The sequence below is a fragment of the Bos grunniens genome, chromosome X (assembly GCF_055505025.1).
Source record: "Bos grunniens cultivar Pamir isolate PY7600 chromosome X, Bosgru_T2T1.0, whole genome shotgun sequence".
In the NCBI taxonomy this organism is placed as follows: Eukaryota; Metazoa; Chordata; class Mammalia; order Artiodactyla; family Bovidae; genus Bos; species Bos grunniens.
Window position 1 is genome coordinate 84,600,186 of NC_141194.1, and position 20,730 is coordinate 84,620,915.

The window sequence follows — 20,730 nt, forward strand, 5'->3', positions numbered from 1 at the left end:
TCCCTGCCCTCAAGGAACTTACATTCTGAGGTCTGAGACTAGATCATTCATATTATTTATTTCTCTTCAACTCTAACCCCACCTCCAGATACTACTACTGCCCCACTGCTGCCCTGCTCCTTATATTAAAACCTTGAAGCAGCTGTTTATACTTATTGTCTCCAAGTTCTCTCCTCCCCCTCCTTCTTGTTGTTTAGTTGCTCAGTCATGTCCAACTCTTTCCAGCATGATAGAATGCAGCATGCCAGGCTTCCCTGTCCTTCATTATCTCCTGGAGTTTGCTCAAACTCATGTCTATTAAGTTGATGATGCCATTCAATCACCTCATCCTCTGTTGCCCCCTGCTTCTCCTGCCCTCAATCTTTCCCAGCATCAGGCTCTTTTCCCTCTTCCATGGAGTCTTCCCCCCTGTACACATGTACCTCCCAGACTAAGTTAGAAGCCACCTGCTCTGAACTTCCAGAACTTGTTAAGAGTCGGGGCTTGAGAGTCAAACCTGTGTTTGAATATCACAGCTGTACCCTCCCAGTTCTGTGATCTTAAATAAGTCACCGATCTTTTCAGGGCCTGATTATCCTTATCTGTAGAATGGAAATAAAACTATATAAGATATTTCAAAACACCTAACTGAAAGTGAGTCAGTTTTTTATATCAGGTGGCCAAAGTATTGGAGCTTCAGCTTCAGCATCAGTCTATCCAATGAATATGCAGGGTTGATTTCCTTTAGGATTGACTGGTTTGATCTCCTGGCTATCCAATGGACTCTCAAAAGTATCCTCCAGCACCACAGTTCAAAAGTATCAATTCTTCGATGCTCAGTCTTCTTTATGGTCCAACTCTCACATCCATACATGACTACTGGCAAAACCATAGTTTGAGTATACGGAACTTTGTCGGCAAAGTGATATCTTTGCTTTTGAATATGCTGTCTAGGTTCATCATAGCTTTTCTTCCAAGATGATCTGATTTACTATTGTCTAATATCAATAACCTCAGATATGCAGATGACACCACCCTTATGGCAGAAAGTGAAGGGGAACTAAAAAGCCTCTTGATGAAGGTGAAAGAGGAGAGTGAAAAAGTTGGCTTAAAGCTCAACATTCAGAAAATGAAGACCATGGCATCTGGTCCCATTGCTTCATGGGAAATAGATGGGGAAACAGTGGAAACAGTGTCAGACTTTATTTTTGGGGGCTCCAAAATCACTGCAGATGGTTACTGCAGCCATGAAATTAAAAGACGCTTACTCCTTGGAAGGAAAGTTATGACCTACCTAGATAGCATATTGAAAAGCAGAGCCATTACTTTGCCAACAAAGGTCCGTGTAGTCAAGGCTATGGTTTTTCCAGTGGTCATGTATGGATGTGAAATTTGGACTGTGAAGAAGGCTGAGCGCCGAAGAATTGATGCTTTTGAACTGTGGTGTTGGAGAAGACTCTTGAGAGTCCCTTGGACTGCAAGGAGATCCAACCAGTCCATTCTGAAGGAGATCAGCCCTGGGATTTCTTTGGAAGGAATGATGCTAAAGCTGAAACTCCAGTACTTTGGCCACCTCATGCGAAGAGTTGACTCATTGGAAAAGACTCTGGTGCTGGGAGGGATTGGGGGCAGGAGGAGAAGGGGATGACAGAGGATGAGATGGCTAGATGGCATCACTGACTTGATGGACGTGAGTCTGAGTGGACTCCAGGAGTTGGTGATGGACAGGGAGGCCTGGCGTGCTGCGATTCATGGGGTTGCAAAAATCGGACACGACTGAGCACCTGAACTGAACTGAACTGAATATAGCTCTTGCTGCTATGTGGAGGGCATGAGTGAAAGAAGAGAAACAACTTCAGGGTGACCTAAACTAAGCTGGTGCCTGATGTCCCTTTCCATTTAGACAGAAACCTGAGAGCAAAATACAAATTCTGCCCAGATAAACACAGACTCAAGGCCACTGTTTTCTGGAAACCTTCCCAAAGCTATGATTCCATAGATTGCTAGCTCTGTGACCAGTGGCTCAGTGGTTGGAATATGTATGCCATGTCCAGCCCTACGGACAAGGCCCCCTTGATCAGTAAGGCCCCCTTGATCAGTTAATGGGAAAGATGGTTACTAACAAGAACACAATACAGTGATAAAGAGATTTTAAGATGTGATAGCAGCATTCATTCATCGAAATTTTAAAGAGCCCCACTAATCCCCAGCACTGGGTCTTTTATGCTTTCTAGTTGGTAGGGTGCTAGGTGCTAGGGAGGAGAAGAAAGAGAGAATGGGAGAGAGAGAACTCAGCTCACAAGGGAGCTTATACATTAGAGGAGGAGATCAAGACATGAACACAAACAGAAATCACACAAAATATATTGAGGTTAAGTATCCAAAGGGAGATAGAAATACAATAAATAATTGTCATTTATTTAACACTCAATGTATGTGAAGCACTGTGTTAAGTTTTACATACATTCTCCTGTAATAGTCATAAGTCTATGGAATAGGTAATATGATCACCCATGATGCTATAATAGCAGCTAACATTTATTAAGTGCTTTATATCAGCCAGGCATTGGGTTAGGTGTTTTGAAATATCTTATATAGTTTTATTTCCATTCTACAGATGAGGATAATCAGGCCCTGAAAGGATAGGTGACTTATATAAGATAACAGAACTGGGAAGGTACAGCTGTGATATTCAAACACAGGTTTGACTCTCAAGCCCACACTCTTAACATGTTCTGGAAGTTCAGAGCAGGTGGCTTCTAACTTAGTCTGGGAGGTACATGTGTATAGGGAGGAAGACTCCATGGAAGAGAGAAAGTGTGAAGATGAGAAGGAAAGAAACTATACAGGGCCTGGCAACTGGCCTCACTTGGCAGAGCTGGCGGTATGTGATGGGGAGAACCTATCACTCCAGACTTGGTCTTGGGGTACCTTGGTTCTTGGTTCTCCTAAGGCCCCAGAGAGTTCAAACATCTTTAACTACCCTTCAAAGAAGGATAAGGTTTAGATTTGCAAACTCAAAACATGATGAGCAAGGAGTTGGCAGACCCTTCTTTAGTTTATGTCTTCGGTAGAAGCAGCCTTTGACATTCATAACATTGAAAACAAGATCCCAGACGGACAGGGAATCCAGGGGAGGCAAAACCCAGCAACCAACACCACATCTCAAGCCAGCAAAGAAAGTTCATCATGCATCACTGCTTACACAACAGCAAAAATTTGCCAGTGATGTAAACCTCCATCAATATGGGATTGATGAGTTAAGTTAGGATGCATCTGCAGAAAAGAACACTGTGTTGTTCAAAAGGATGAAGTGAAACTATATATTCTGACAAAGAAAGACATTTCCAAAAGCTTATAAGGTAAAAAAGTAGGTCACACAACATTCTCTGTAGCATGATTCGATTTATATCACAGATCTGTGTTTATGAATACACAAAACCACGAACCACAGTTATCCAGAAGTTGGTCATCACAAAGAATTACAGAAGGACTTTCTAATTCATATACTTTTGAATGCTGCTGACCTTTACATGCTTATATTACTTTTATCATTGGAAAAAGTACAATAGTTTCCATTTTACAAAACAAAAGAAACTTTCTTGGATCACCTTCCATCCATCCTGACTTTTGTAACTACAACATATCTTAGGTTCAGCAGTGCATCTGAAATTATATCCTACCACTTTCCCACAAATGACTTAAGACAAGACAGCGATATATTAACCAGGTTATAACACAGGTGAAATAGACTGGCAATTGATCAAAAATTTTACACAAAACATAGGTAGCAAGCAGGAGAAAAGTCACCAGAGAAAGGCCACAGGGCTTTTCCACTTTTACTAGTAACTTAGATCAGTGATCCCCAACCTTTTTGGCACCAGGGACTGATTTCCCAGAAGACCATTCTTCCATGGACTAGGGAGTTGGGGGGCGAAATAGTTTCAGGATGAAGCACGCGCATAACATTTATTGTGCACTTTATTTCTAATGTAATGGTGCTGCTGATCTGACAGGAGGTACCAGTCTGTGGCCCAGAGGCTGGGGATCCCAGACTTAGATGACACAGAAAACGTACTTACCACGTCTGAAGATGACCCAAAACTGGCGGGGATATCAAATTTGTTGAAGAACAGAACTGAGATTCAAAATGAGCTCAGAATGGCTGGAGTACAGGGCTAAAATTAAAAGAAGAAATAAGGTGAAAATTATAAGATAAAGAAAAATATTCTCAAAAATTTAAAAGTCTATTTTGTGAGGCCAGAATAAGGGAAGCATGGCTTGGCAGCAGGTCACATAAAAACAGGCAATTCAGAAAAGATCTAGCAGTTCAAGTTGACCCATAGCATAATGTAACTAAATTATGTAGCTGCTAAAAATGGAGCACATTTTAGGTTGTATTAATTAAAGTATGGTTTCTAGACCCCAGAATATAATTGTCACACTTCAGTCTCTGCTGTTCTCTCCCAGAGTCTCCTGTTCCAATCTATGCCCCACATTGCAAGAGGATCATTAACAAAGGGAAACATCTCCAGAGGATGGTCACGAACTTGACAAAGGAGCTGAAAACCATCCCATAACAAGAGTGGCTCTTGAAGGGACCAGAGACACAGGGTCTAAAAAAGAGAAACATCCCATATAGGATACCCGCATGCTTTCAAATCTCGGAAGCATTCCCATATACGTACTTAACTGGGTTGCTCAGGTGACAGAACTAGGACTACTGCCACCTAGTGGTAGCAAGGAGGCAGATTTTTCAGTAAACCTGTCAAAAAAGGATTTCTGACCTTGAGAGGGTCCTGCAGGACGTGGAGTAGCCTGGTAAGACTGTTATTTTAAGACAAGGATGGATGAACAGATACCCAGTGGCAGAATCACAGTAACCAGGGCCCTTTCAGCTTTAAAAGATTACATCTTTCTCCTATGAGATCGCCATGTCCTCCCTGGATCAATGAGCCTCTCTCTGTGGTCTACAGAGTGGTAAGGACAGCTGGACAGGAACTACTGAGGCTGTCCCCTCTTGCTTATTGTTATCCAAGACCTGGGTGGGCAAAACTCACTGCTTATCTTATATTTTTATTTGACTTATTTAGTTTTGTTTCCTATCCTCATCTAATGGGCTATAAGTATAAGCAGGGATCCTGTATGTCCTGTTTTTGGCTAACTCTCAACCTCTGGAATATCAGTAGCAGATGGTAGGTGCTCAGTAAATATTTAACCAAATGAGTGCTGCTGCTGCTGCTAAGTCGCTTCAGTCGTGTCCGACTCTGTGTGACCCCATAGACGGCAGCCCACCAGGCCCCCCCGTCCCTGGGATTCTCCAGGCAAGAACACTGGAGTGGGTTGCCATTTCCTCCTCCAATGCATGAAAGTGAAAAGTGAAAGTGAAGTCGCTCAGTCGTGTCCAACTCTTAGCCACCCCATGGACTGCAGCCTACCAGGCTCCTCCATCCATGGGATTTTCCAGGCAAGAGTACTGGAGTGGGGTGCCATTGCCTTCTCTGAACGAAATGACTAGTGCATCCCAAATTGACATCATTTTCAGAAGTTTTAATTTTCTCAATAAAAGACATTTCAGATTTAAGAACCAGATCTCACAATAATAACAAGCAGTTGTATCTTAGTAGTAGGATTCCAGGTGATTTTGTTTGTTTCTCCATTTCCCCAATTTTTTTTATGCAATCATATTGCATTACCTAGCCATCGTCATTGTAATAGCTAACATCTACTGAGTGCTTTCCTTGTGCCAGGCATGGGGATAAGCACTTTACTTGGATTAATTCATTTAAGCTCACAATAGCCTTTTCAGTTGGCACTAGTATTACTCCCATTTTAAAGACCAGGAAACTGAGAAACAGGGAGGTGATATGACTTGCCCAAGGTGATACAACTAATATCAGGCAGAATTCAAAGGCCATGTTTTTACCCCCTGACATCAATGTAAGATGAAAAATGATTACGATGAGAATGACAACTAACATTTCTTTAGTCCTAATCATGTATAATATGTGTTAGTCACTCAGTCATGTCTGAGTCTTTGTGACCCCATGGACTATAGCTCTCCAGGCTCCTCTGTCCATGGGATTCTCCAGGCAAGAATAATGGAGTGGCTTGCCATTCCCTTCTCCAGGGGATCTTCTTACCCCAGGGATTGAACCCGGGTCTCTCACACTGCAGGCAGATTCTTTACCATTTATTTGTATAAGGTTCTGTGCTGTTTCCAAAACATGACCTCCTTCAATGCTCAGAACAGTCCCTTAAAGTGGGAACTATTATTATGACCATTGTACAGTATCAGCCCCTTCTGTAACGTAATCAACCATGTCCACTGCCCCACCTGGACTCTATTTTGATTTCATGAGAATCATACTTTTCTTGATTGTCTCTTCTGTATTCCAGCCAAGTGAAGAAGTGATTATCTGCCAGTCACTACTTGAACCCTCCACTCTATGGAGATTAGGTCTCCAACATAGATAACTGTGCTGTTGTCCCTTTCTAGAATGTCCTTCTTTCCTCTTTCACCACAATCCTACTAATTTTTTTTTCCAAACACAGCTCAAATGCAACTCCCTCCAGGAATCCTTCAGTGATCAGCCCTTTCCACCACAATCTCTCTTATTATACAGCCTGTACATTTCATTCAGCCTGATCATCTCTGGCTTGGTAGTGCTGGCTCTCCTTCAACTCACATATGTCCCTTTTTCTCAGTTAGACTAGAGCTCACAGAGGCAGCTAGGTCTTGAGTTTCTTGGCATGCCCTGAATAAATGGTCTCTTAGCTTCCCCTTAGTAGGTGCTCAGTAATTATTTTGCTGATTTCATAATGATAATCTCACCTCACAGCTGTAAAACATTGTCTTTTCCAATAGGTCTCATACATATTGTCTCACTTTTGCTTCAAAGGAGACAAACAAGATTTTACTTTTCTCATTTTCACAGTAAAGTAAGTTGAAGGCCAGGGAGGCTAAGTAAGCTGTCTCAGGTCACACATCTCAGAATTCAGCCCAGCCCTCTGGACTCGAAGCCCCAGATTCTTTATCCTAGAACACACTGATTCTACTGGAAGGTACCGCTGGCTGGGAGTAATGCTAATAACATTCCTATAAAGACCTTGTCTTGATCCTATCACTGGAGCGAAAGCAATAAAGAGTGACAAGAGGCCATATCCACGGTTGAGATTGGGAAGGCAGGTAAATTCACACACTCTGTGCCGAGAAGTGCCTGGTGCTTATCAGATGGGTGGTGATGACTGTGTTATATCCCCTGTGAGGAGGACACTTGGGACTGAACAAAACGTTGTCCTCCACAAAGGCCAGCGTGGCTCAATCCTCAGCAGAAGTGGGGCAGTCCAGCAGGCACGGGGTGAATGAGAGAGAGCACTAAGAAGCAAGAAAGGTGGGTTCAAGATCCCGCTCTGATCCTATCTAGCTGTGTGACCACAGGGAAGGTGACCAGCCTCTCTGAGGCTGTACTTCCTTCCTCACTAGTCGATGTCCCATGACAAAGCCTCTCATAGACCCTGTGTTCCACGAACTGGTGATCCACAAACCAAATTTGGGCCAGGAACGTATTTTCTTGGGCCCAAATACTGTTTAAAATTGTTTTGATCTGGTAAGCAACACTTAAAAATCAGAAGATTTTATAGAAATATTCAGTTTCCAAGCTTTCTAGAAAAAAATAGGAAGACCTGGCAACATTAAAAAAGTGGAAGACTTTACATAAAATTTGATTTCCAGTCTTTCTAGAAAACAATATCTGGATATACGTGATTATTTTTGTACATTGTTTATTCTTTACAATATAACATGATAGGTTTTGATAAGTAGCACAGAGAAAATATAAAGCAGATAGGGAGTTCTGAAGTAGTAGGGCAGGGGAATCCAGCAAGGCCTGCAGTTAACAGAAGCTGCTCTGAGAAAGCCTCACTGCCAAAGGAAGCTATTCCCAGGACCACAGTGGGCTGGAGTCCAGGTGTTTCGGCTCCCTTTAGATGGCGCGTGTAGGGAAAGGTTTAGGAGTGCTAATGCCCTTCACATACCAAGTAGGGAGTAAGAAGACACTGACCTTGGCTGATGTGAATTTAAACACAATTTTAAGCTTATTTTTTGATTTCACAAAGGCAACAAAAGAGTTTCAAGTGGTAAAATAAGTATCAAAGTCTGAGAGAAGGAGACAAGCAAATTGTATTTACAAAGCATTCGCTAATCAAGAGCAACTAAACACTGTCATTCACCCAGATGCATTTTCTGTCTAATGGGGGTCAAAGCAATTAGCCTGATACCTGTAGCAATATCCTGCCTTGCCCTTACATCTCAGGCCAGGGCCATTACAAGGTATCAGAACTCATTCTAATCAGAAAACAACCAACTCTGTCAACCCAAGCACAGCATGGCAGAGACGTGAAGAGGAGAAATGGATCCTACTCCATTCTCTTGTTGGCCATTTATTGTCTGGGCTGGGACCTGACAGGTGATTTCTCTGGATACCAGTGTTTCTAAATGGAACATAGCACCCATTAGTACACTCCAACATTTTGGGTCATGATCTACAGTAAGAAATATGTTTGTCATTCATATAGCACACATTACTAAACATATATATATATATATATATATATATATATATATATGTAGATAGACAATAAACATATCATGAAGCAATCCTTACCCTTATTGTGTGTATTGTGCATTATTATTTCCCAGTTCATCCCCCCCTCCTTTTTTTAATCCTGATCACTACTCACTAAATTGATATCCTTAACTGTAGGTAATAATTGGCAGCTTGAAAAACACTGTTTCAGACTAATGGTTCCCAAATCTGGTGCCACATCAGAGTCCCTTGGAGTCCTTGTTAAATACATATACTTCTGCTCCCTTCCAAACCTACAGAATCAGAATTTCTTCAGCGTGAGACCTAAGAATCTATATTTTCTTTTACCAAGGACCAGCCATACACTGGCATTAAGACATCACAGTTCTCCTCAAGACGTAGAAGCAAATAACAGCAATCACAGTCATTACTATCAAACACCTACTTCATGCCAGTGCTGCCAGCATAAGCACTTTCCATTCATTGACTCACTTAAATCCTCAGAGCAACTCCACTTTATAGATGAGGAAACTGAGGCTCAGAGAGTCTCCACTTTATAGATGAGGAACTGAGCTCAGAGACATAGATAGAGAGGTCAAGGAAGTGGTGGGGCTATGATTCATGGGGGCTCTGTTTCCATCCTTACTGATCCCTCCACCCTCTCCCCTCTGTAGTTCCAGAGACCTTGGATCTATGCTAGATGTTCTATACCAATTCAAGTTCAAGACCATACCCCAAGGGTTCCAACCAACAAAGGCAAGAAAAGGTGTAAAACAAAACAATAAGAGTTGCACTTATATTGAATTTTGACTGTCCAAAGCATATGTGTGTCTATTTTCTCCACATTTATTCCTTTCAGGTATCCTGTGAGGCAGAAAGTGTTAGTCAAAGTGTTAGCTGCTCAGTTGTGTCTGACTCTTTGCAACCCCATGGACTGTAGCCCGCCAGGCTCCTCCGTCCATGGAATTCTCCAGGTAAGAATACTGGAGTGGGTAGCCATTCCCTTCTCCAGAGGATCTTCACACCCCAGGTATCAAACCCAGGCCTCCTGCATTGCAGGCAGATTCTTTACCATCTGAGCCGCCAGGGAAGATGGCAGAAGAGGCAGAAAAAAAAAAATACAGAGACACAAAGAGGGGAAGTGACTTACCCAAGGTCTGACAGCAAATCAAAGAAAAGCTATCCCAGGCAGGGTCTACTACCGACTCCCCAGGCAGGGTCTACTACTGCTCTTGGGCTGGCTTTCTCCAGGGTTTCTAGATCCACCCCACTTCAAGTCTATCTCCCTTTAAAGTAGAAAAGGAAGAAGACCTGGTACTTTCTGCCTCCCTCTTTACAGGATTTACTATCAACTTCTGAAATGAGCACACTCTGTATACACACTGCCTGAGGGACAGGTTGCCCCAAACCGCCTACACAAGGCTGTACTGAAAACTGGCAGTATTTCTGTTTTTGCCATATAATTTGGAAACAGAAAACTCTGCACCATGCTTCAAAGAAAACTAATGGATTCAAGGATGAAAGGAAAAGGCATTATCCCTCCCACACAAGGTAAATGCCACCAGCCAAGAGTGAGGCAGTGGTTGGAAGTCACTGCCGAGCAAAATGTTGTGAGCCCACAGAAAGCCAAGGCGGTGGAGTGGATCAATCTCTGTGATGGCAGAAAGGGGCTGGAGGGATGAATGACCCCCATTTAGCTTCCTTGGCTGAGACCCTTCCTCTGTTGAGAACATCCCTTCTGTTTCTGCCACAGAAAGGGGTGTTGTTCGCAATGTGTATACATTTATGTGACACATGACTAGCTCTTTATCAAACACTCTTATTGATTCTAACATTTTTCTTCACTCCTTCCCCTTCACCATGCAGGTTGTTCCCTCTCTCCCCTTAACAAATCCCAAGGATCATCTAACACACACACTATTTGGTGAAAATAAAAGCAAGCCATCCTTCTCTTGGCCTCCGTCTCCCCATCTCTAAAGTCAATTATTGTTGCTTAGCAGCTAAGTCATGTTCGACTCTGTAACCCGCCAGGCTGGACTATACCCCGCCAGGCTCCTCTGTCCATGGGATTCTCCAGACAAGAATACTGGAGTGGGTTGTCATTTCCTTCTCTAGGGGATCTTCCCGACCCAGGGATCGAACCCGAGTTTCCTGTGTCTCCTGCACTGGCAGGCAGGCTCTTTACCATGCACCACCTGGGAAGCCCACATAAAGTCAATGAGTTAAACCAAATGGTCTGTTAGGTCCCTTCTCTAGTTCTAGGGTGCGGATAAAGTATGTAGGTAAAGCCCTACATATAGCCCACAAATGTGACTCAGGATCTGAGCAGGGAGGGGCAAACTGATTTCAAATTGTGTTTTAAACAGTTGTCTTTTGTTAAAGGGGGTCCAAAAGGTGGGATAAAGAAAAAAAAGAAACATTTCTACCATGCCCATGATCGGGCTAACATCCTAACAACGAAGGTCACTCCCTTTTTTCTGTCTCTTGCTTTACTTTTTGTTCTCTCTACACGTGGTTGCAAAGCCTGCCTAGTCAGTTGCCTCTTCCCTGTGTGTCAGTTTCACATCCCAGGTGAAGGTGCAGGGAGCAATCTGGCCCTGTAATAGCCGAGGTTACAGCCACGCAGAGCTTCAAGTTAATGCCAGTCTCACCTCCACAGAAGCACTCCACTTGATGTCAGAAAAATTGGAAGAGGTGTTAAATTTGCTTTGTGATTGCAACTCCTTTTTAGTTGGGGGAGGCTGGCTTAGGATTTGATGGTTTTATAGATTTCAATATCAAGAAAGTAGAAAAGATCTCAGCTTTTTAATTTACATTGTCAATCACCAAAGTGGCTCCTTCCCCAAGGGGATGCTAACTAGATCAGCACTTGCTGCGGTTTTGCCAACACAGCATGGGCACCTCTCCCACCTGCTTCCTGGGGCTGGGTTCAAGATGATGAGATTGCATAAGGGAAACAGTTCCAGGGCATTTAAAAAAAAAAAACAGAGGAAATAAAAATACTCTCACCCTTCCACAGTACAGCAGATGCACTTCAGTCAAACCGCCACCATTTGAATCAAGTTACGGACTCTCCTGGGTCTCAGGTTGCTCATCGTCAAATGGGAATAATATTAATAATACCTCCAAAGGTTATTGTGGAGAGTAAATGGGTAAAGTGCCTAAAGCAATGCCCCACCACATGCTAATGCCTCAATAACTGCAGTTATGCTGACTATTATAATTTCTCTTGGCCAAACCAGTCTCTAACCAGCATTTTCTGGTCATCTCATTTCACCTGAGTGAAAGTCACTCAGTTGTGTCTGACTATTTGCGACCCCATGGAATAGCCCATGGAATTCTCCAGGATAGAATACTGGAGTGGGTAGCTGTTCCTTTCTCCAAGGGATCTTCCAACCCAGGTCCCCCACAGTGTATGCAGATTCTTTACCAACTGATCCACCAGGGAAGCCCTCTCATTTCACCAGAGGATCTAAAAGCACACTAGCGATGAGGTTGAGCTGAAGTGCATCTTGGAGCCATTTGGGTGGGTTGAAGCTGCCCATTTTCCAGTTGCTGCCCTGCTGTTTATTCACTCAGCAAATATTTATTGACCACCTATTACACGGCAGGCACTGTACTAGGTGATGAGATACTAGTGAACAAGATAAAGTCCTTGCTTCATAGTGTAAACACTCTAGAAGGGTCGGAGGGGGTGCACGGTATGCAGACAAGAAATACAATGAATGAGACAGGGATGAGCTCTCATGATCCGGAGATCTAAAGCCAGTAAGGCTGGGGTGGGGGTTGGGGCATGGGAAAAGGGCGGTGTGAGATGAGACTGCAGAGGAAGGCAGGGGCCAGATCAGTAGAGCCTTTCAGGCCAGGTGAGGAGTTTTATCTTCATCCTAAGAACACTGGGAAATAAATGGAAGATTTCAAGCAAAGGGTCAATACACTATGTGTGGCTGAGAGGAAGAGGAACATTGTAGGCGAAAAATTATAAGTCGTACTTTGAACAGTGCATCGACTCTGGCTGCCCAGGTAAGCAGCTGATCTGTCAGTTTCTGTATCTTAAGTTCCTTCCCACTGAGGATCTCAAAGCATGAGGGGCCTCTGGAAAATTGGTAATCCCTGCTCCTTATCTTTGGCTCAGCAGGTTTCTTTTTGTGCCTCCTTTGGCCGAAGATGAAATAATGATTTCAGTTTGTTCCTACCAGTTTTCCAAGATTCTTCATTTATTTACAGGATCCTGATACTTCTCAGTCTCTCTCACATACATGCACATGCTCACGTGCGTGCTCACACACACACACACACACATTTATCATTTCCCAATGTTGCTTTTTATCTGATCACTCTTTGTCATGACCTGAAAACCTTCCACTTTGGGGCATACACCTTCATTCAAGGACAAGGATTCTCCATCTGCTGCCACCAAGAAATCGCCCAGAGTTTCACAGCTTCACCCTAACCCTCTCCCCGTGACAGGAGAAAGGTATGTGGAGCAGAGCCAAGTGAGCTGAGAAAATGAGTCTAGCACTGAGAAATTAAAGAAAGTAATGTTGACTGGGGCAGGGGGATTAATCAGGAAATCTTAAGGTCACTGTGATCTCTTTGATTGCATTAACATCCAGTAGCAGAAGACTACAGATTGATCAGTGTTACAGCAGCAGGGAGGGGGAATGAACCTGGAAGTCTAATGCCCAGAGCTCCATCTTCCTAATGCCCACTAGCCTTCAAGCCAGTGGCTCAGCTGATAAAGAATCCACCTGCCAGTGCAGGAGACTCAGGAGATGCGAGTTTGCTCCCTGGGTTGGGAAGATCCCCTGGAGAAGGAAATGGCAACCCACTCCAACATTCTTGTCTGGGAAATCCCATGGACAGAGGAGCCTGGCGAGCTACAGTCCATGGGGTCACAAAGCCAGACATCTTCCATAGGGAGAATTAATGCCAGTAGATGAAGCCAGATCTCTTCATTTCTGAGCCAGTCACACTCCCTTAGAACCCACTTCCTCCCTAGAAGTGTATCAGGTCATCTATGCTCCATGCTAAATCATTTCAGTCATGTCTGACTCTTTGCAACCCCATGGACTCCTCTGGCTCCATGGAGCTCACCAGGCTCTTCTGTCCGTAGGGAAGAATGTTCTCCAGGCAAGAATACTGGAGTGGGTTGCCATGCCCTCCTCCAGGGGATCTTCCCAACCCAGGGATCGAACCCACATCTTTTACAAGTCCTGCACTGACAGGTGGGCTCTTTACCAGTAGGCACCAGATAGCTTTCATTAAATTACCCCCTTGCACACTGCGCCCATTCTTCAGATTCGATCAGACTATCCTTTCCTCCAAATAGCCCTTTCTCCAGATGGCTTAGGGAAGACTCTTGAAGAACTAATCACTCATGGTGAGCCAAGTACTGGGTTGGCCAAAGGTTCGTTTGTGCTTTTCCATAACATCTTTATGGATAAGTCTTCGGGGCCTGCCCTTGCTCCATCAGCTCGGACACTTACTTCCTAGAGTCTCTTGCACCTTTTTCTTAATTTGTCCATATTTCCAGAAGAGAAAAGCAGTCTGCCTTCTGCAGTGACAGGTTGTAGACCTGGCTCCCATAAGCAGAAGACACCAGGCTGGTTTACCTTTGCCTCTTTCTAGTCAGCAAACCACAGCAACCTGAACTGATCTGTACAGGCCTTTGAGGAGAAGGGTTACTTAATGAGGACAAGCACAGGAAAGGAAATATCAATCAATAACAATTGTAGGTCTGGTTTCTCCAGCTCCAACCATGTGCCAAGCACAGGGCTAAGAGCTCTAAACAGATTAACTCTCATAGGAAGGCAGGTGTGGTGCAGATCACTGTTTCATAGTTGCAAAAAATGAGGCTCAGAGACATGAAGGAACTTGTTTGAGGGCCCACAGCTAGCAGTGAGCAAAGCTGGGGTTTTAAACCCATACCTGTCTGATATCAGAGCAAGTACTCATAATCAGTTGAGTGTGCCATGCTAGACGTGGGAACACCCTTGTTTTCAGCCTTTCTTCCCTTCACATGAGATGTATCCAGAATCATTGTGATGACTCCCACATCTCTGGCTCCAGCCTTGACCTATTTGGTGTCAGTCTTAACTAACTCCTTTCTACTGGATAGTTCCTTTCCACTCATGTCGCCTAGTTACTCAAACTTAACATGCCAAGAGGTTATTTTTTCACCAACCAGCTCTCCATCTCAATTTGCCTCTTTCTGTCAGTTAATCCCCATTCCCAAGCTCCTACCTTCAGGATTCTCTCCAACTACTCTCTCTGACCTCATGTGTTCAGGCACCAAATTGTGGTGATTTCCTATCTACACTGTCTCTTGAGTCTACCCCTTCTTCCATTTCAAATGCTTGTTACACATGTGTGCATGCTCAGTCATGTCCAGCTCTTTGCAACTCCCATGGACTGTAAGCTGCCAGGCTCCTCTGTCCATCGGATCCTCCAGCAAGAATACTGGAGTGGGTTGCCATTCGCTTCTCCAGGGGATCTTCCTGACCCAGGGATCAAACCCATATCTCCTGTGTCTCTGGCAGTGGCAGATGGATTCTCTACCACTGAGCCACCTGGGAAACCTCCTGTTGATTGAATTAAACACACACACAGACACACAATTTATAATCTCACAGTTCCCATGCGTGAGTCTGAAGTCCAGGCATGGTACACCTGGATCTTCTGCTCAGGGTCTCTCTGGGCTGAAAAGGTGTCAGCCAGGGTTGTGATTCTCATCTCAAGTTCTACTAATACAAAGTGTAGAAGCGTAGTATAAAGAATTTTCATATACTTTTCACTCAGATTCCTCAAATGTTAACATTTTCTAACATTTGCTTCATCCTTTTCTCTTTTAATGAATATTTATGCTCACATACACAATTATTTTTTTCCGAACCATTTGAGAGTAAGTTGCAGGCATCATGCCCCTTTATCCTTAAGTAATTCAGTGTTTATTTTCTAAACAAAAGAAGGGTAATTCTCTTATGTAGCCACTGTAAAATTATTAAAATCAGGAAATTAATATTGATATAACATTATCATGTAATCAAAAACCTTCTTTCAAATTTCATCAATTATGCCAATATCATCCTTTAAAACAAACAAAAAAAATAAAACCAAAATTTTTCTGCTATAGGACTCAATTTATAATATAAATTTATACATCAGATCAGTTCAGTTCAGTTGCTCAGTTGTGTCCGACTCTTTGTGACCAAATGAACCGCAGCATGCCAGGCCTCCCTGTCCATCACCAACTCCCAGAGTCCACACAAAACCATGTCCATTGAGTCGGTGATGCCATCCAGCCATCTCATCCTCTGTCATCCCCTTCTCCTCCCGCCTTCAATCTTTCCCAGCATCAGGGTCTTTTCAAATGAGTTAGCTCTTCCCATCAGGTGGGCAAAGGATTGAAGTTTCAGCTTCAACATCAGTCCTTCCAACGAATACCCAGGACTGATCTCCTTTAGGATGGACTAGGTTGGATCACCTTGCAGTCCAAGGACTCTCAAGAGTCTTCTCCAACACCACAGTTCAAAAGCATCAATTCTTTGGTGCTCAGCTTTCTTTATAGTCCAACCCTCACATCCATACCCGGCCATTGGAAAAACCGTAGCCTTGACTAGATGGACTTTTGTTGACAAGGTAATGTCTCTGCTTTTTAGTATGCTGTCTAGGTTGGTCATAACTTTCCTTCCAAGGAGCAAGTGTCATTTAATTTCATGGTTGCAATCACCATCTGCAGTGATTCTAGAGCCCAGAAAAATAAAGTCTGACACTGTTTCCACTATTTCCCCATCTATTTGCCATGAAGTGATGGGACTGGATGCCATGATCTCAGTTTTCTGAATGTTGAGTTTTAAGCCAACTTTTTCACTCTCCTCTTTCACTTTCATCAAGAGGCTCTTTAGTTCTTCTTCAATTTCTGCCATAAGGGTGGTGTCATCTGCATATCTGAGGTTATTGATATTTCTCCCAGCAATCTTGATTCCAGCTTGTGCTTCATCCACCCCAGCGTTTCTCATGATGAACTCTGCATATAAGTTAAATAAGCAGGGTGACAATATACAGCCTTGACATACTCCTTTTCCTATTTGGAACCAGTCTGTTGTTCCATATCCAGTTCTAACTGTTGCTTCCTGACCTGCATATAGGTTGTTCAAGAGGCAGGTCAGGTGGTCTGGTATTCCCATCTCTTGAAGAATTTTCCACAGTTTATTGTGATCCACACAGTCAAAGGCTTTGGCATAGTCAATAAAGCAGAAATAGATGTTTTTCTGGAACTCTCTTGCTTTTTTGATGATCCAGTGGATGTTGGTAATTTGATCTCTGGTTCCTTTACTTTTTCTAAAACCAGCTTGAACATCTGGAAGTTCACGGTTCATGTATTGCTGAAGCCTGGCTTGGAGAATTTTGAGCATTACTTTACTAGCGTGTGAGATGAGTGCAATTGTGCGGTAGTTTCAGCATTCTTTGGTGTTGCCTTTCTTTGGGATTGGAATGAAAACTGACCTTTTCCAGTCCTGTGGCCACTGCTGAGTTTTCCAAATTTGCTGGCATATTGATGCACCACTTTCACAGCCTCATCTTTCGGGATTTGAAATAGCTCAACTGGAATTCCATCACCTACAGTAGCTTTGCTTGTAGTGATGCTTTCTACGGCCCACTTGACTTCACATTCCAGGATCTGGCTCTAGGTGAGTGATCACACCATCATGATTATCTGGATTGTGAAGATCTTTTTCTGTGAGGTTAGGTAATACTATTATTCCCATGTTACAGATAAGGAAACAGAGGGTAAGAGAGAATAAATAATTTGATTTGCTGAAATCATGACAGCTACTATGTATCAGATTTACACTATGTGCCAGTGTTAGTCACTCAATCATGTCTGACTCTTTGTGACCCCATGGTCTGTAGCCCACTGGGCTCCTCTGTTCATGGAATTCTCCAGGCAAGACTACTGTAGTGGGTTGCCATTTTCTTCTCCAGGGGATTTTCCCAACTAAGGGATTGAACACGGCTCTCCTGTATTGCAGGAAAACTCTTTACTGACTGAGCCACCAGGGGAGCCCTTACACTATGTGCCAGGCACTATCATAATCATGTTACGTGCTTTGCCTGATTTTAACTGACTGTAACCTGTGGTGAGCTGTGCTTAGTTGCTCAGTTGTGTTTGACTCTTTGCTTCCCCATGGACTGTAGCCCACCAGGCTCCTCTGTCCATGGGGATTCTCCAGGCAAGAATACTGGAGTGGGTTGCCATGTCCTCTTCCAGGGGATCTTCCCAACCCAGGGATTGAACCCAGGTCTCCCACATTGCAGGTGGATTCTTTTACTGTCTGAGCCACCAGGGAAGCCCGTAACCTGTGGAGATGGGTATTATTATTTTAATCTCCATTTGTAGATGAAGAAGCAGAGGCACAGAGAGGTTAAGCAACTTGCCCAAGATCACACAGCTGGTAACAAGCAAAGCCAGGATTGAAAGCTGGGCACAGTGGCTTCAGGGTTGGCATGCTTACACACAGTGCATGTGGCCTCCTTAAGAAGATATGCTGTCATGTTAAATCACTTCAGCCACGTATGACTGTTTGCAACCCTATGGACCATAGCCACCAGGCTCCTCTGTCTACAAGATTCTCCAGGCAAGAATACCGGAGTGAGTTGCCATACACTCCTCCAAGGGATTTTCCCAGCCCAGGCACTGAACCTACATCTCTTACATCTCCTGCATTGCAGGTGAGCTCTTTACCACTAGCACCAATGAAGCACATAAATAAGAGTCTTAAAGCTTTGAGCCTCACAAATGCTGAATTCACACAGAACCACTGCTGGTGTGTCCTGGCTAGAACCTCCTCTGTCAGAGCAACTTTGTCAACCCCAAATGCTTTCCTGTGTCCCACAAATCCCTCATGCTAAACCTCTGAGGCCAACTGACATGCCTGCTGATACTCAGCGGCCAGCTGCATGACCCAGATCGCATCACGGGAATTGCTCTGCAGACTGCTCTCCTCCAGCCCTGCCAGGCTACAGCCTTCTGGCATTTCAATCCCTTGATTGGCTTCTTGTGCAACCTCTGGACCTTAAACTTGGGTTTGGTACTGAGTCTTTCTAGTATCCCACCTTTATTGTTCTCCGAAGGAACCCCTCCCAGGTGGTTCTCCAAGTTTTGTGGTCCAGCTTGTATTAGCAGGAATGGCCACTCTCCGTCCAGGGCTGCAGGACCAAACCTGGGCTGCTTTCCCCTCTTCCTGGGTGGGCTGGTCTCCACCTCTAAGTCCCATAGAATGGGGACTTGAATAAGTTGCCTCCAACTCTGGGCTGCTTTGCAGAGCTTTCACCTGCCGTCTGGGGAGAAAAAAAAAAAGTCCGATTTCTCTTGATGGTGCTTCCTCCTAACAGCTCAGCTGGCCACAGATTGGCCAGAGCTGCTCCTCTGTGGGTGGTGACGCCTCAGAGTGCAGCCGCCAAGGGACCTCAACCTTGCCCTTACTCCACCCTCACGCCACCCTCTGGAGAAAAGAGGAAGTGATCTCAGGGGGGAAAAAAAAAAGTAAAGAGAATCTAAAGCTGGAGCAACATCGGGCCCCCTGCCCCAGCTTTCCCACTTTGTGCAGGAGCCTGGAATACAGGGGAATAAGAAGCAGAGGGTGGGTGTTGTTCTAGTAACCAGTCGGCTCCCTTTCAGGGCATTCTGTGGATTTCTAGATCCTCCTCTTCTAGGAGCTTGCCTGAGAGGGGTTAGCCAGAGCTGCAATCTGCAATTCCTGGCTCCAGGATGTTCTAATACAGGGCTTCTTTTTTTATCATTTTATTTTATTTATTTATTTTGGGCTGTTCTGGGTCTTCATTGCTGTGCAGGCTTTTTCTCTAGTTGTGGTGTGCAAGGGCTACACTCTAGTTGCTGTGTGTAGATTTCTCATCACGATGGCTTCTCTTGTTGCAGAGCACCTGCTCTAGGATGCATGGGCTTCAGTAGTTGTGGCACCTGGGCTCAGAACCAGCTCCCTGGCTCTAGAGCACAGGCTCAATAGTGTGGCACATGGGCTTAGTTGCTTCATGGCACTTGGGATCTTCCCGGATCAGGGATCGAACCTGTATCTCCTGCATTGGCAGACGGATTTTTTTTTTACCACTGAGCCACCAGGGAAGCCCAGTGCATGACTTCTTAACCTGGCCTCCAGACACGGGATTCATCCACAGAGAGGATATGATAATTTGGGTGCAGAAAATGCATCCTTGTCATCACTAATCTCTAACTTCAATTTCCTTTAATTCAACGTAGCATTTCCTTCGGTTATAAACATAAGCAACAACCCACAGTGGTATTAGCAGTACCTGGGACTTTGTCATCAGTGGAAGTCACAGATGGTTGCATATTGCATTACAACAGCTGCAGATCTCTTCAAGTAATGTTTGTGCTCATCACTGCTTTGAAAACATGGTAGTAACGAGACCTTCCACTAGATCTTGTTGCTTAATGTGTCATAAAGAAGCACAGATATTGGTATATCACAAATTCATTTTCAATAGTTTATAACTGTATTTCAGTATAATAGGTTTTCTTTTTATTTCTATATAGTTTGTCTTATGCATTTAAAAACATGGTTCTATCTTTCTACATTGTTGGTGGGAATGTAAATTGGTGCAGACATTATGGAAAACAGTATGGAGTTTCCTTACAAAGCTAAAAATAGAGTTGCCATATGATCCTGCCATCCCATTCCTGGGCATATATCCTGACAAAACTTTAATTCTAAAAGATATAGGCACCCCTATGTTCATAGCAGCACTATTCACAATAGCTAAGACATGGAAGCAACCTAAATGTCCATTGACAGATGAATGGATAAAGAAGATGTACAAATATACAATGAAATACTACTCATCCATAAAAAAGAATGAAATAATGCCATCTGCAGCGACATGGACCTAGAGATTATCACACTAAGTGAAGTAAGTCAGACAAAGACAAGTATCATATATCACTTATATTTGGAATCTAAAATATGACACAAATGAACCTACCTACGAAACAGAAACAGACACAGACTCGTGATTGCTGGGGGCGGGGGTGGTAGGGGAAGGGATGGACTGGGAGTTTGGGATTAGCAGATGAAAAATATTATACACAGAATGTATAAACAACAGGTCCTATTATATAGCA

The 20,730-nt window shown here is 43.8% G+C and overlaps 1 long non-coding RNA gene across 1 annotated transcript in view; it reads right to left on the reverse strand.

Annotated features, from left to right (window-relative positions):
- LOC147340792 (uncharacterized) overlaps nucleotides 1-4,415 on the reverse strand; it is a 57,949-nt gene extending 53,534 nt beyond the window's left edge. Inside the window, exon 1 of the long non-coding RNA XR_015159056.1 lies at nucleotides 4,062-4,415. This is a non-coding gene — a long non-coding RNA (uncharacterized LOC147340792). The remainder of the gene's footprint in view (nucleotides 1-4,061) is intronic.
- Between the last annotated feature and the right edge of the window lie 16,315 nt (nucleotides 4,416-20,730).